The sequence below is a fragment of the Muntiacus reevesi genome, chromosome 1, assembly GCF_963930625.1.
Source record: "Muntiacus reevesi chromosome 1, mMunRee1.1, whole genome shotgun sequence".
Lineage (NCBI taxonomy): Eukaryota > Metazoa > Chordata > Mammalia > Artiodactyla > Cervidae > Muntiacus > Muntiacus reevesi.
The window spans coordinates 82,076,120-82,092,076 of record NC_089249.1 but is presented as its reverse complement, the minus strand read 5'-3'; the positions used below and the strand labels follow the sequence as shown (position 1 = coordinate 82,092,076).

Sequence of the window (15,957 nt, the reverse complement as noted above, 5' to 3'; positions counted from 1 at the left end):
ATTCATGTCCACTGAGTTGGTGATGCTATCTAACCATCTCATTCCACACCACCCCTTCTCCTTTTATTTATTTGTCGATGCTGTAAAAACCTTTATTCTTTCCATTTGGTCCAAGGTGCCTAGAGGCTGCAGAAAGAAGACTTCAGACAGAAGCCCTGATGTGAGGTGTGTGTGTGTGCTCAGTCATGTCTGACTCTTTGCAGCCCCATAGACTGTAGCCTGATGTTAGGGGGGCTCCTCAAATGCTGCTGGGCTTCAAAGGCTCCTAGTCATGGTTGAAGGTGAGCCTTTCAAAGAGATATTCACCCAACCCAGTCTGGGGACCAGCCAGCCTGCAGAGGTTGCTCAGGTGGTCACCATCTTCTTGGTGATTTTCACCTCCTCATCTAGGAAGTGGTTTTCCAGGAAGGCACAGAGGTGGGAGTCTGCATGAGTAGAACCCAGGCCACGCAGATCCAATATGGTCTGGTTCAGGTTCTTCTCTATGAGGAAGGCAGCTTTCATAGCATCCTGGGTTTTACCCCACTCATCTTCAGATGATTTCTGCACATCCAGAAAGAGGGGGCGGCCGCTGCACTGGTTTTGCATTTTCAAGAGACTTTCCATGTCCTCATGCTTCTCCTAGGCCAATTTGCAGAAGAATTGGTCCATACCCTCCAGAGCCACAATGTCGGTGGTCAAAACAGAAGCCCAGAGAGAGATAGGTATAGGAAGCCCACAGATACATGTTGACCAGGTGATGACAGCGGCCTCCACCTTGGTGGAATAATTCTGACAAATCTGGGAGTTCATGGTTGATCGGTAATAAGGAGTGAAGCTCAAAAAATGGTGGCTAGTCCTGGTGATCACGGGCAGCTGAGTGGCTGATTCCAAAGGCTGCAACTGGAAAAAAAAGTTGGAGGGTGGTTGCAGGCTGGAGTAAGGGGGTGTCCTTGAGTCTGCTCCTTTCAAGCTCTGTTGAAGCAAGAGACAGATCCATGGGACCGCCAAGTGCACTTTGCCCCCTTCTCCTTTTAAGGCCTTCAATCTTTTCCAGCATTAGAGGTTTTTTTTCCAATGAGTCAGCTCTTCCCATCTGGTGGCCAAAGTATTAGAGCTTCAGCTTTAGCATCAGTCCTAATGAATATTCAGGACTGATTTCCTTTAGGACTGGATTGGTTTGATCTCCTTGCAGTCCAAGGGACTCTCAAGAGTCTTCTCCAGCACCACAATTTGAAAGCACCAAATTCTTTGGCACTCAACCTTCTTTATGGTCCAACTCTCACATCCATACATGACTACTGGAAAAACCATATCTTTGATTATATGGACCTTTGTCGGAAAAATGATGTCTCTGCTTTTTAAACATGCTGTCTAGGTTGGTCATAGCTTTTCTTCCAAGGAGCAAGCATCTTTGAATTTCATGGCTGCAGTCACTGTCTGCAGTGATTTTGAAGCCCAAGAAAAGAAAGCTGTCACTTCTTCCACTTATTCCCCTTCTATTTGCCAGAAGTGATGGAACCAGAAGCCGTGATCTTAATTTTTTCCAAGCTGAGTTTCAAGCCAGCTTTTTCACTCTCCTCTTTCACTTTCATCAGGCTCTTTAGTTTCTCTTCATTTTCTGCCATTAGAGCGGTATCATCTGCATATCTAAGGTTATTGATATTTCTCATGGCTATCTCTCCTCAAAATGGCCCTCAACAAGAAATTTACAAAGAATAAATGCTGGAGAGGGTGTGGAGAAAAGGGAGCCCTCCTACACTGTTGGTGGGAATATATATTGATGCAGCCACTATGGAGAACAGTATGGAGGTTCCTTAAAAAACTAAAAAGAACATATGACCCAGTAATCCCACTCCTAAGCATGTACCCAGAAAAAAACCAAACATAATTTGAAAAGATATATGTACCCCAATATTCAATGCAACACTATTTACAATAGCCAGGATATAGAAACAACCTAAATGTTCATCACTAGAAAATGGGGTAAAGAAGATGTGGTACATAAACACAATGGACTATTACTCAGTCATAAAAAGGGATGACATTGGGTCATTTGTGGAGACATGGATGGACCCAGAGAGTATCATACAGAGTGAAGTCATATAGTTTAATAAAGTATATTTTTCTTCAGATTTTATTTTATAAGGCAATGTCATATTTTGACAAATACTTGTGAGATATTCTTTTATTGATCTTCCTGAGAAGAGGATGGAGATAAAATATGAATCAAGCACAAGGGCCTTATCTGATAAGATAGAGAAATCAGAGCAATATTTCAAATGAACTAAGACTATAATGATGAAACAACAGAATGAGGTACTGTTGAATCAACAACACTTTATGTACCTCAGAGCAACGAGAAAAATATTTTCCTATCGTAAGAGGACAAATTTGATACAAAATAAATTATTATAATGTGACAGCACATTGTGTGTTAGGGCTTCCCTGGTGGCTCAGACTGTAGAGAATCTGCCTGCTAAGGAAGGAGACCCAGGTTTGATCCCTGGGTCAGGAAGATCCCCCAGAGAAGGAAATGGTAACCCACTCCAGTATTCTTGCCTGGAAAATTCCATGGACAGGGAAGCCTGGTGGGCTACAGTCCATGGGGTTGCAGAGTTGGACATGAATAAGTGATAACACACACATATTATTATAATGTGAAAGTACATTAGAGTAACCCAAGATGCATCTTTCCAGTAGATTCCGTTAGGACACCTCACAATCACTGGGGGCTCAGTCAAATATCACTTCTAGTTCTCAGAGACATACTCGTTCAGTACATCATAGGTAGGGTAATTAATCTGCATTTTTAATCACCTTCTCAGGTAAAATTGACTTAAGTTGTTAACACTATTTTCATATTATGTGAGAGAGGAATGGATAATTTATACAATTCTTCCTCTTTGTTTTTGGCTGCACAGCCTTCAGGATCTTAGTTCCCCAACCAGAGATTGAACGGGGACCTTTGGCAGTGAAAGGGTGGAGTCCTAACCACTGGATTGCCAAGGAATTCTCTATACACTTCTTTTTTTACACTTTTAATAGATGCTTTTAGGGCTTCCCAAGTGGCTCTAGTGGTAAAGAATCCGCCTGCCAATGCAGGAGACATAAGAGGCGCAGGTTTGATCCCTGGGTTGGGAAAATCCCCTGGAGGAGGGCATAGCAACCCACATCAGTATTCTTGCCTGGAGAATCCCATGGACAGAGAAGCCTGGTGGGCTACAGTCCATAGGGTTGTAAAGACTGCAGCTTTTAAATGCTTTTAATGTACATAGAGAAAGACCTCCATGAAATGCTATAACAGATGTAGAAATTTGCTGCATCTTTTGAGAGAGAGAGAAAAAAAAAAAAACTAAACCCATAGCTCATCAGAACAAAATAAACCTCTCAAACCTACTGCTTTTAGGAAATGTCACTTTAAACTTTTTATCATAAATTTTGGTAATAAAATAAAATCAGTTCACTTAGTATACTTTTTAAAATAGAAGATTAGGATTTAGCTCTTTACTCCATATGTAACACTCATCTCCTCTTCTAATAATAGACAATAATTTTTGGATAAGTTGGTATTTATTATTTATATAGTTATGATTTTGTAAGGTTTGTTTTGGTTGTTGATTAGTTGTTAAGTTGTCCAATTCTTTTGCAACCCCACCAGGCTCCTCTGTCCATGGTATTTCCCAGGCAAAATACTGGAGTGGGTTGCCATTTCCTTCTGCAGGGAATCTTCCCAACCCAGGGATCAAACCTGTGTCTCCTGCATTAGTAGGCAGATTCTTTGCCACTGAGCCATCAGGGAAATTTGTTCACTATTAAGCCTCTATTAAACCTGCCTTTTATGCATATTTTTGTTTTTCCCAGAATTTATAACTGCCTTGGGCTTTTTTGTTTCTTTGTTTTATTTTCATTCCCTCTTCTAGAAGTGTAAACCTCAAATTGGTCAAAGCAGGTAGCCTGATGACCTTGTGTGATGGCCTTCTGTTCTAATCTGGCTGGTTGCATGAGGCCTGCAGCAAGACTGTCGTGGTTCTTCCCTACACCTTCATCCAGGGAATCCCTTTGTTTGTCTTCTCTGTGGATCCTCTGTTTCCTGGATACCACGTTCTGATTTTCCCTGGTCTCATGCTCTGTTAGTGGAATTCTTCATCCACAAGCTTCCTGAGGAAGGGAGCCCAGAAAACAAATTTCCTGTCTTTGCATGCCTGAAAATATCTTGGCAGAGTATAGAATTTTAGATTAAAAATACTGTTTTTAGGATTTTGAAGGCATTGCCCCATTGTTTTCTAGTTTTTACGAATATTATTAAATCCAGTGCCATTCTGAGTATGCTACTGAGTATCTTCTGTATGCAGCCTGATTTTTCTCTCTGGATGACTTTACAAGTTGCTTTTAATATTTACTCTGAAATTTGATGATGAAAAACCCTTGGGTGTTTGATTTTTAAAAATTTTTGTTTGTTTCCTTGTTTTTTAAATTTAATGTCCTGGTAATTTCATGGGCCCTTTCAAGTTATAAACTCATGTCCTTAGTAGGAAATTGGTATTGAATTGTTTCTTTAATAATTTTCCTACTGACTATTTTATTTCTTCTCACTTTCTAAAACCAGATACTCTGTGTCCTAGACTGAATTTCTAATTTTCTTATATCTATATTTTCTATTTCTTTGTATTTTTATTCTATCCTCTAGGATATTTCTTCAACTTTGTCTTTGTTGTTTAGTTGCTAAGTCGAGTCTGGCTCTTTGCGACCCCGTGAACTGTAGCCCACTAGACTCCTCTGTCTATGGGATTTCCCAGGCAAGAATACTAGAGTGGGTTGCCATTTCCTTCTGCAGGGAATCTTCCCAACCCAGGTATTGAACCCACATATCCTGCAGTAGCAGGCAGATTCTTTACCACTGAACCACCAGGAAAGCTTCAACTTTGTCTCAGAATTCTTTTTATTAAATTACAAACTTCCACTTATACATATATATATATTTTTTTTTTCTTTTGTTTTTGGCCATACCCCATGGCTTGTGGGATTTTAGTTCCCCGACCAGGGCTCCAATGGCACCCCCTGCAGGGTGGACCCATTAGACCAGCAGGGAAGTCCCACACTTCATTTTTTTTTGGGGGGGGGAGGTTAAATATGTATGTATGTATGTATGTATTTTTTTAAATATGTATTTATTTTTAACTGGCCGCTTCATATTTTTAATTTCCAGGAAGTCTTATTTTCTTTTTTAAAAAAGTGTATTAAAGTATAACTGATTTATTATATTGTGTTAGTTTCAGGCGTATAGCACAGTAAATCAGTTATACAGAGAGCATGAAACGCTTCATGAATTTGCATGTCATCCTTGTGCAAGGGCCGTGCTAATCTTCTCTGTATTGTTCCAACTTTAGTATATGTGCTGTAGAAGCCAGCACAAGTCTTTATTATTTTCTGAATGTTCCTTTTAATAATAGCATCCATTCTTTTGTCATGGGTGCACTGTTTTCTGTTGATTTCTGATGATATTAATTGCAGTTTTGAGGACATTTTCTTCTGGTCCCCTCATTATATGTTACACTCCAGGTTCCTTTTCTTTTGGCTTCTGTCTTTTATGTGTGAGGCTTGTGAACTTGGGCTGTCTGCTCCAATTTAGGCATGAGGTCCAAAATTGTTGATTAGAAGCCCAATGCAGGGGCCAGAGGTGGTCAGCTGGGGGTGAATAACTGTGGGGTGGGTGAGGGAGGGATCAGTCTTCTAGTTCCTGTTAAGGTTTTTCCCTGTGTCAGTCATCATCCCCAAAAGAAATTTTCAGTCCTCTTCCCTCTACTGCCAGAAGACTAAACAGTTTCAATTTTTAAAGTCTTTACAAGTTCTAAGACTCCAATTATTTCATGCCTTTTTGGTTTTCCTTTCTCTACCTCATGAATAGAATGGAAAATATTCAAACTTAAGGATTTAAAACCTTACACATGAGACAATCCAATTTTCAAAATTACGTCTCTCATTGTCTCTAGTCTTCTCCTTGAGTTTTTATGCTTTTTAATTTCCATACTCTCCTTTTGATGTGATTTCTGGATGGAGCAGAGATAAATGGGTGTGCTCAATCCACCACATTTAACCAGGAGTTCCTACTTCCTTAAGCCTTAATTACTTTGTTTCTCTAACTCATGAGATAGCTGTAAAAATTAAAAGTGGTAGTGCATGTGTAACAGGATGTTCAGAGAGATTTTTCTTGTTGTCTGAGAGTTTGAACTGAGTCCTCAGGGAAGGAAGAGCATGTAGGTTCCCCACATGGTAGAGAAAGACTTGACTGGACAGACAAAAGAGAACAACTCCTCTGACAATCATGGTCCCTTATCGTCATCTTCAGCCTCTATAAATGAGGCTCTTGACAAGGAATGAAGGGTTGTGTAGATAGAGTTGTTGGTCTGCTCTATAGAGCTTTGTTGTCTCCCCTGCTTCGTCCTTAGGAAGGTGAGCAGAGGCTACAGGCCGAGTTAGGAGAGTACTGGGGTGCCTGCAGGAAAATCACTCCTTGACTGGATGATTCTTGGGTAGTAGAATTATTATCCCAGTGCAGCAACAGAGCACAAGCAGAGCACTGTGAGAGAGGTTTTTTTTTTTAAACTAATTAATTTGGCTGTGCTGAGTTTTAGTTGGGGCACTCGGGATCTTCCATCCTCGTTGAGGCATGCAGGGTCTTTTTTAGTCGCTGCATACTGGATCTTTAGTTGTGGCAGGTAGGATCTGTTCTCCAAAGAGGGATCAAAGCCGGGCCCCTTGTCAGAGAGTTTTGGAAAAACTTGACGTGAGTTTACTGGCATTTGGGAGACACATATGAACATAGGGATAAGTATCTGTTGATGGTTTGGTGAACAAGGCATATTGGAGAATGACTGGAGCCCAGACCAGGAATGGCAGTGCTTGAGAGTAGCCTGTACTTCTAGCACCTGGCATGATAAGGATGTGGAAGTTTCTCATGGGCCAGGAGGACATCATGGAGAGTACCTGGGTTTTAACCATAGATGGGGCTCTGTCCAAGAGAGGTCCCTGCAGGGCAAGAAGACTCTAATGGCAAGGAACATTGTGCTAGAAGCTCAGGATGCTCTGCAGGACATCAGTTGGAGATGCACTGTGATACCAAGGGGTGTGCAGTGTGGAGGGCCTATGAGTCTCCTCAAATATCACCCTCCAAGAGAAAGCCAGCACTTCTAACAGACCTGGTCATATAAAACTGCCCTTTTTCTTTCTCCCACTATTCCAAGCCTGGAGAAGTCAGAGGCAGGAAGTGGAGGGAGGGTGAAAGAAGAATGAAGATAAAGGTACCCATCTCCCCACTTAGCTGTTTCAGATCTCTGGGCTGTGAGTTCAACTTGAGTTGGGGGGTGGGGAGTGAGCTAGAAATTGAATATAAGATTGAAATTTTAAACAATGGACTGTTCGAGACTTGTATTCTATGAAAATAACAAGAAAACCATGGGGTGTACTTGAGAAATGTGTTCCAAGGATGGGGAAGTTTGCTGACAGAGCACAGTTGAAGACAGCAGCTGATGGCAGGATGGGATGAGTGGGGGGGTGGGGGGGGATTTCTTTGTATCTTATCAAACCCAGACAGTTAAATAAATCAGTTAGAACTTAAACTCGTAGGCATTCCTTCAATCAGTATTTATTGCCAGATTCTATGTAAGTTTCATGGAATAAAAACAAGAGTGAAACCAAGAGTCCCTGCTTAGATAATCGAGTGAGGAAGACATTCTGTCTAATGTAGGAACTGCATATAGCAGCTAATAATGGAGACCAGAAATAAGATTGAAATTTTACTTTTCTTTTGTGTAAAAAATGTCCATAGATAGAGGGTTCATAGTAGTTCCACTGTCAGCAGAGCCCACAGTCCTTCTATCTTTTTGTACCACCATTCTCAGCCTGTGGTTTTCATTCTTAAGACTTGCGGTCTAAGGTGACTGAATGGAGCTCCAGTTGTCATATCCTGCATTCCAGTCAGAAATCAAGAGGAAATGGCAAAGGGTGGGAAAGGATCCATATCAGCTTTTTTGCCCCCTTTTAAAAAACCTTCTTGGGACTTCCCTGGCAGTCTAGCAGTTAAGACTCTGAGTTTGCAATGCAGGAGGCACAGCTTCAATCCCTGGTCAGGGAACTAGGATCCCACATGCTGTGTGATGCAGCAAAAACAAACAAAATAACCTTCTTGGATATCTCATCCAACAACTTTGACTGACATCTCGTTGGCCAGAATTTTGTCACATGACCACTCTTAGCTGCAAGGAAATGTGGGAAATATAAGAATTGTTTTACTGAGGGAGAAGCAGAGAATGGAGTTTAGATAGGTAACAACCAAACTTGTGGCAGTACATCCCTTTAGCTACTCAGAATCTGTTAAGTTCCTCATGTGGCTGTTTGTGGTCCAGCAAGCTGTAAACCAAAGACAAGTTTTCAGTCCCCAGCACAGCTGATATACAATGGTGGGAAAATCCTCCACAAGCAAAACTCTCATTCAGAAAAGGAAAGCATTCAGAAGTCACTTGTCACTGGTCTCTTGATGGATTGTATATGTTCTCATCCCTTGAACCGGGATGTGCTAGTGTCTTCTTGGCCCGTAGAGCAAAGCAGAAGTAATGCCCTATAGCCTCTGAGGCTGGGCCCTGAAAGGCAAGGCGGCTGCTGCCTTGTTTGCTGAGACACTTATGCTGGGACCGCCTAGTTAGCACTCCAACTGCCCTAGGGCCACCATCTCCACCATCTTGTGAGGAGGCCCACATTTGCCTACACAGAGAGCCATTGAGAAGCCCCAAGAGTATATGAAGAAAGCGAGATGCCCAGTTAGCCCAGAGCTGCTCCAGATGCAGCTGTGTGACTGTAATCATGTAAGATACTTGGAGTGCCCAGCCAAGCCCTTAGGAGCCATGGGAACTCTGGGGATAACAAATAAGTGTTATTCTGAGCCACTAAATTTTGGGGTGGCAATAGATAACCAGAACAACACTATGTATTGGATCTGGGGGATAAGGACCACCTGCCCCAACACAGGAGTAAGTTCCTTGCTTGGTGTGTTTGGCTTTCCCAAGTTCTACCCCCTTGGGAAAATCCTCATTGTTTCCCATGATCCCTTGCTGTGTCCTCATGGAGGTTGCTTTTTATTTTTTTTTCATACTTGTGTGCGTGCTCAATCATATCCAACTCTTTGTGACCCTATGGATGGTAGCCCACCAGGCTCCTCTCTCCATGGAATTTCCCAGACAAGAATACTGGGATGGGTTGCCATTTCATTCTCCAGGGGATCTTCCCAGACCAGGGAATAAACCTGCGTCTCCTACGTCTCCTGCATTGGCCCTCGAATTCTTTACCACTGAGCCAACCAGAGGAGCCTAAGTAATAGTTGCTCAGTTGTGTCCGACTCTTTGTGACCCACGGATTTTTTTCATGTTTATTTGTATTTATTTATTTCTTAGTTTCAGCATGTGGGATCTTTGATCTTCGTTACAGCATGCAGGATCTTTAGTTGTGGCATGTGAACTCTTTTTTTTTTTTTTTTTAATTATTATATATATTTTTTATTTTTCAGTGGGTTTTGTCATACATTGATGTGAATCAGCCATAGAGTTACACGAATTCCCCATCCCGGTCTCCCATCCCACCTCCCTCTCCACCCGATTCCTCTGGATCTTCCCAGCCCAACAGGCCCGGGCACTTGACTCATGCCTCCCACCTGGGCTGGTGGTCTCTTTCACCACAGATAATATACATGCTGTTCTTTCGAAACATCCCACCCTCACCTTCTCCCACAGAGTTCAAAAGTCTGTTCTGTACTTCTGCGTCTCTTCTTCTGCCCTGCATATAGGGCCATCGTTACCATCTTTCTAAATTCCGTATATATCTGTTAGTATACTGTAATGTTCTTTATCTTTCTGGCTTACTTCACTCTGTATAATGGGCTCCAGTTTCATCCATCTCATTAGAACTGATTCAAATGAATTCTTTTTAACGGCTGAGTAATATTCCATGGTGTATATGTACCACAGCTTCCTTATCCATTCATCTGCTGATGGGCATCTAGGTTGCTTCCATGTCCTGGCTATTATAAACAGTGCTGCGATGAACATTGGGGTGCACGTGTCTCTTTCAGATCTGGATTCCTCAGTGTGTATGCCCAGAAGTGGTATTGCTGGGTCATATGGCAGTTCTATTTCCAGTTTTTTAAGAAATCTCCACACTGTTTTCCATAAGTGGCTGTACTAGTTTGCATTCCCACCAACAGTGTAAGAGGGTTCCCTTTTCTCCACACCCTCTCCAGCATTTATTGCTTGTAGACTTTTGGATAGCAGCCATCCTGACTGGCGTGTAATGGTACCTCATTGTGGTTTTGATTTGCATTTCTCTGATAATGAGCGATGTGGAGCATCTTTTCATGTGTTTGTTAGCCATCTGTATGTCTTCTTTGGAGAAATGTCTGTTTAGTTCTTTGGCCCATTTTTTGATTGGGTCGTTTATTTTTCTGGAATTGAGCTTCAGGAGTTGCTTGTATATTTTTGAGATTAATCATTTGTCTGTTTCCTCATTTGCTATTATTTTCTCCCAATCTGAGGGCTGTCTTTTGCATGTGAACTCTTAGTTGCGACATGTGGGGTCTAGTTTCCTGATTAGGGATCAAACCCAGGCCCCCAGGATTGGGAGTGCAGAGTCTTAGCCACTGGACTCCAGGGAAGTTGTTTCTTGTCCTCCATCTCTCATGGCCCATCTGAAGTGGGCTCTGTGGGTAATACTCTCCTTAAGGGCTACACACCTTCGGCAGTCACCTCTAGAGGGAGCCTCTTCTGTGTAAGAGATTCAGGATGTTTTTGCCAACAGACATAGCTGCTGTAAGCCAGATGTGGGTTTTGTTTGTTTTAATTAGTGTAGTTTCCTGAAATAAATAGTAGGCTTCCAGTCTATTCTTAAGCATGAGTTACTATGGCCAAAGATCTTAAGTGAGTGCATGCATGCGTTCTCACTTCAGCTGTGTCTGACTGTTTGCAACCCTATGGACTGTGACCTGCCAAGCTCCTCTCTCTATGAGATTCTCCAGGGAAGAATACTGGAGTAGATTGCAGGCCCTCCTCCAGGGGATCTTCCCAACCCAGGGACTGAACCTGAGTCTCCTGCATCTCCTCCACTGCAGGCAGATTCTTTGCTGCTGAGCCACTGGGGAAACCAAAGATCTTACGTAGCATATTAAACCTTAAAGATCACATGTTGCATGTTGGTTTCTGTGCTCTGACTATCCTCCCTAATTATTCTTCAAGGTTTGAAGGAGAAAATAACACTGCTAATCTGGTCTTTGCTGGGAGTTTTGCACCTCTTAACAGTGATCAATGCAAAGATATAGAGGAAAACAATACAATGGGAGAAACTAGAAATCTCTTCAAGAAAATTAGATACCAAGGGAACTTTTCATGTAAAGATGGGCACAATAAAGGACAGAAATGGTATGGACCTAACAGAAGCAGAAGATATTAAAAAGAGGTGGCAAGAATACACAGAAGAATTATACAAAAAAGATCTTCATGACCCAGATAACCATGATGGTGTGATTACTCACCCAGAACCAGACTTCCTGAAATGTGAAGTGGACCTCAGGAAGCATCATTATGAACAAAGCTAGTGGAGGTGATGGAATTCCAGTTGAGTTATTTCAAGTCCTAAAAGATGATGCTGTGAAAATGCTGTACTCAGTATGCCAGTGAATTTGGAAAACTCAGTAATGGCCATAGGACTGGAAAAGGTTAGTTTTCATTCCAATCCCAAAGAAAGGCAGTGCCAAAGAATGTTCAAACTACGCACAGTTGCAATCATCTCACACACTATCGAAGCAATGCTCAAAATTCTCCAAGCCAGGCTTCAACAGTTTGTGAACCACGAACTTCCAGATGTTCAAGATGGATTTAGAAAAGGCAGAGGAATCAGAGATCAAATTGCCAACATCTGCTGGATCATCGAAAAAGCAAGAAAAGAGAGTTCCAGAAAAACATCTAGTTCTGCTTTATTGATTATGCCAAAACCTTTGACTGTGTGGATCACAACAAACTGTGGAAATTTCTTAAAGAGATGGGAATACCAGACCACCTGACCTGCCTCCTGAGAAATCTGTATGCAGGACAAGCAGCAGCAGTTAGAACAGGACATGAAACAACAGACTGGTCTCAAATCAGGAAAGGAGTACATCAGGCTGCATATTGTCACCCTGATTATTTAACTTCTATGCAGAGTGCACCATGAAAATTGTGCTGGATGAAGCACAATCTGGAATCAAGATTTCTTGGAGTAATATCAATAACCTCAGATATGCAGATGACACCACCCGTATGGCAGAAAGCAAAGAAGAACTAAAAAGCCTCTTGATGAAAGTGAAAGAGGAGAGTGAAAAAGTTGTCTTAAAACTCAACATTCAGAAAACTAAGATCATGGCTTCTGGTCCCATCACTTCATGGCAAATAGATGGGGAAACAATGGAAACAGTGAGAGACTTTATTTTCTTGGGCTCCAAAATCACTACAGATGGTGAGTGCAGCCATGAAATTAAAAGATACTTGCTCCTTTGAAGAAAAGCTATGACAAACCTAGACAGCATATATATATATATATATATATATATATATTTTTTTTTTTTTAGACTGCATATTAAAAATTGAGACATTGCTTTTCTGACAAAGGTCTAGTCAAAGCTATGGTTTTTCCAGTAGTCATGTATGGATGTGAGAGTTGGACCATAAAGAAAGCTGAGTGCCAAAGAACTAATGCTTTTGAACTGTGGTGTTGGAGAAGACTCTTGAGAGTCCCTTGGACTGTGTGGAGATCCAACCAGTCCATCCTAAAGGCAATCAGTCCTGAATATTCATTGGAAGGACTGGTGCTGAAGCTGAAGCTCCAATCCTTTGGCCACCTGATGCAAAGAGCCCACTCATTGGAAAAGTCCCTGATTCTGGGAAAGACTGAAGGCAGGAGGAGAAGGGGACGGCAGAAGCTGAGATGGTTGGATGTCATCACCGACTCGATGGACCTGAGTTTGAGCAAACTCCTGGAGTTGGTGATGTACAGGGAAGCCTGGTGTGCTGCAGTCCATGGGGTTGCAGAGTTGGACACGACTGAGTGACTGAACTGAACCAAGCAGAGGGTGCTTGAGAAAGGGTTGGAATCTGTGTTAGATCTTGGTAGGATGACTATTTAGCAGCTACCATTCTGAACTTCTTCCAGTTGGAGGGTAGAGAAGTAGTTGACGCTTTCAATCCAGCAGGCTCCATTTAATAAGACTCTCAGTCAACTTTTATATTTGTGATTTTGTGTGTGCCTGAAGTAAAGAGGTGCTTTCCTAAGCACAGTATTATTTCCTTTTTAATGGAGGCGTGTTCATATGTGTGTGCATGCTAAGTCATTTCAGTTGTGTCCAACTCTTTGCAACCTTATGGACTGTACCCTGCCAGACTCCTCCATCTGAGAGATTCTCTAGGAAAAAATAGTGGAGTAGTGGGTTGTCATGCCCTCCCCCAGGGGATCTACCTGACCCAGGGGTTGAATCCATGTCTCATGTTTTCTGCATTGGCAGGTGGATTCTTTACCACTAGCACCACTTGGTTTTCAATGTACACATTTTAAAATTTTAAATATTTATTTTTATTTATATACTTGCACGTGCCAGGTCTTAGTTGTGGCATGCAGGCTTTTTAGTTGTGGCATGTGGGATCTAGTTCCCCGACCAGGAATTGAACCCAGACCCACTGCATTGGGAGCTCAGAGTCTTAGCCACTGGACCACCAGGAAAGTCCCCCTATATTGTATATTTTAAATATGTGCAGCTTATTGTATGTCAATTATACCTCAACAAATCTTTTTAAAATGTTATATATGTATGCAAAAAAAATATGTGCCCCCAATTATTGGCTGCAGGGTTTTAGATAATAGGTCAAACCTTCAATTATGTTCTTCAAATCTCCTATATTTTTACTGAAACATATTTTTTCTTTTTACTGAAAACTTTATCTGTTTTTGGCTGTGCTGGATCTTTGTGGCTGCACGTGGGCTTTCTCTAGTTGTGCTGAGTGGAGGCTTCTCTCTAGCTGTGGTGCTTGGGCTTCTCATTGCTGTGGCTTCTCTTACAGAGCACAGGCTTGAGGGTGCACAGGCTCGGCAGTTGCCACTCTCTGGTTCTAGAGTGCAAGCTTCAATAGTTTTGGCTCATGGGCTCAGTTGTCCCAAAGCATGTGGAATCCTCCCAGAGCAGGGATGCAACCCATGTCCCCTGCACTGGCAGGCGGACTCCCAACCACTGGACCTCCAGGAAGTCCAAAACACATTTTTCTTGATCCATCAATCAACTGAGGGAAATATGTTAACATTTCCCACAATTGTAGTTATCAATTTTTCCTGGGAGTTCTGACAGTTTATATATTTGGAGCTGTGTTATTAAGAAACAAGTTTATAATCATGTCTTCTTGGTGCATTAAAACATATCAATGTGACAGCTCTCTTTATCTCCAATTCATGCTCCTAGTCATAAATTTTATTTTATCTAGTAGTAACATGCCTACATCAGCTGTTTTATTTGTTTGTTTAGTATTTGCTTGGCACATATATATTTTCTGTTCTTTAACTTTTAAGCTATTTCTTATGTTTTAGGTATGTCTCTTGAAATCAAAATATAAATGGGTATGAATTTTTATTTACTGAATTTTTGTGTGTGGGGTAACATATGGTTTTGGGGATCTTCTTTCTTTCTTTTTTTTTCATTTATTTTTATTATTTGGAGGCCAATTACTTTACAATATTGTAGTGGTTTTTGCCATACATTGACATGAATCAGCCATGGATTTACATGGGTTCCCCATCCTGAACCCCCCTCCCACCTCCCTCCCCATCCCATCCCTCTGGGTCATCCTAGTGCCCCAGCCCCGAGCACTTGTCTCATGCATCCAACCTGGACTGGCGATCTGTTTCACACTTGATAATATACATGTTTTGATGCTGTTCTCTCAGATCATCCCACCCTCGTCTTCTCCCATAGAGTCCAAAAGTCTGTTTTATACATCTGTGTCTCTTTTTCTGTCTTGCATATAGGGTTATCATTACCATCTTTCTAAATTCCATATATATGCGTTAGTATACTGTATTGGTGTTTATCTTTCTGGATTACTTCACTCTGTAAAATGGGCTCCAGTTTCATCCATCTCATTAGAACTGATTCAAATGTATTCTTTTTAATGGCTGAGTAATATTCCATTGTGTATATGTACCATAGTTTTCTTATCCATTCGTCTGCTGATGGGTATCTAGGTTGCTTCCATGTCCTGGTTAAAAATATGGAACGCTTCATGAATTTGCATGTCATCCTTGCGCAGGGGCCATGCTAATCTTCTCTGTATTGTTCCAATTTTAGTATATGTGCTGCCGAAGCGAGCACTAGGGATCTTATTTCTGTGACCAGGGGTTGAACCCATTCCCCCTGCAGTGGAAGTGCAGAGTCCTAACAACTGGACCACCAGGGAATTCCTCAAGTTAAACAGTTCTAATATTCATAAACAGGTGTAAACAAAACATTCTGGTCCACTCTCCCCATTTCCCCCTACCTAGAAGCAACTACTTTCAAATCTTGTATCTGGTAGTTTATTAATTATCTCTTTTCATGTATCTAAGTAATATACAGTGACTACTTGATTTTTTACTTAATAGCATTATGCACTGATATTTTCTTTAAACCACACTGAGAGGCATGTGGGATCTTAGTTCCCCGACCAGGGATCAGCCCTGGCCCCCTCCACTGGGAGCTCGGACTCAAACCACTGGACCAGCAGGGAAGGCCCTAGGCACTGATTTCTAAAATGAACAAAGGGCTCAGCTGTTTTACATCCACCTTCTCCTTCCCCCATTTCCTCCATATAATTATATATAACAATTTTGGTTATAGGACTATTCAGAATTTACATTATTTTGACTATGCAAATAATATTCATAGAT

The 15,957-nt window shown here is 41.6% G+C and overlaps 2 non-coding genes and 1 pseudogene across 2 annotated transcripts; all 3 read right to left on the bottom strand.

Moving 5' to 3' along the window:
* Positions 1–265: 265 nt before the first annotated feature.
* LOC136162121 (ferritin light chain pseudogene) lies at positions 266–792 on the bottom strand (annotated as a pseudogene).
* Positions 793–5,286: 4,494 nt separating this feature from the next.
* On the bottom strand, positions 5,287–5,393 carry LOC136156713 (U6 spliceosomal RNA). The gene has a single exon (XR_010661199.1). It is a non-coding gene; the product is annotated as a U6 spliceosomal RNA (small nuclear RNA).
* Positions 5,394–15,296: 9,903 nt separating this feature from the next.
* LOC136156614 (U6 spliceosomal RNA) lies at positions 15,297–15,403 on the bottom strand. The gene has a single exon (XR_010661108.1). It is a non-coding gene; the product is annotated as a U6 spliceosomal RNA (small nuclear RNA).
* Between the last annotated feature and the right edge of the window lie 554 nt (positions 15,404–15,957).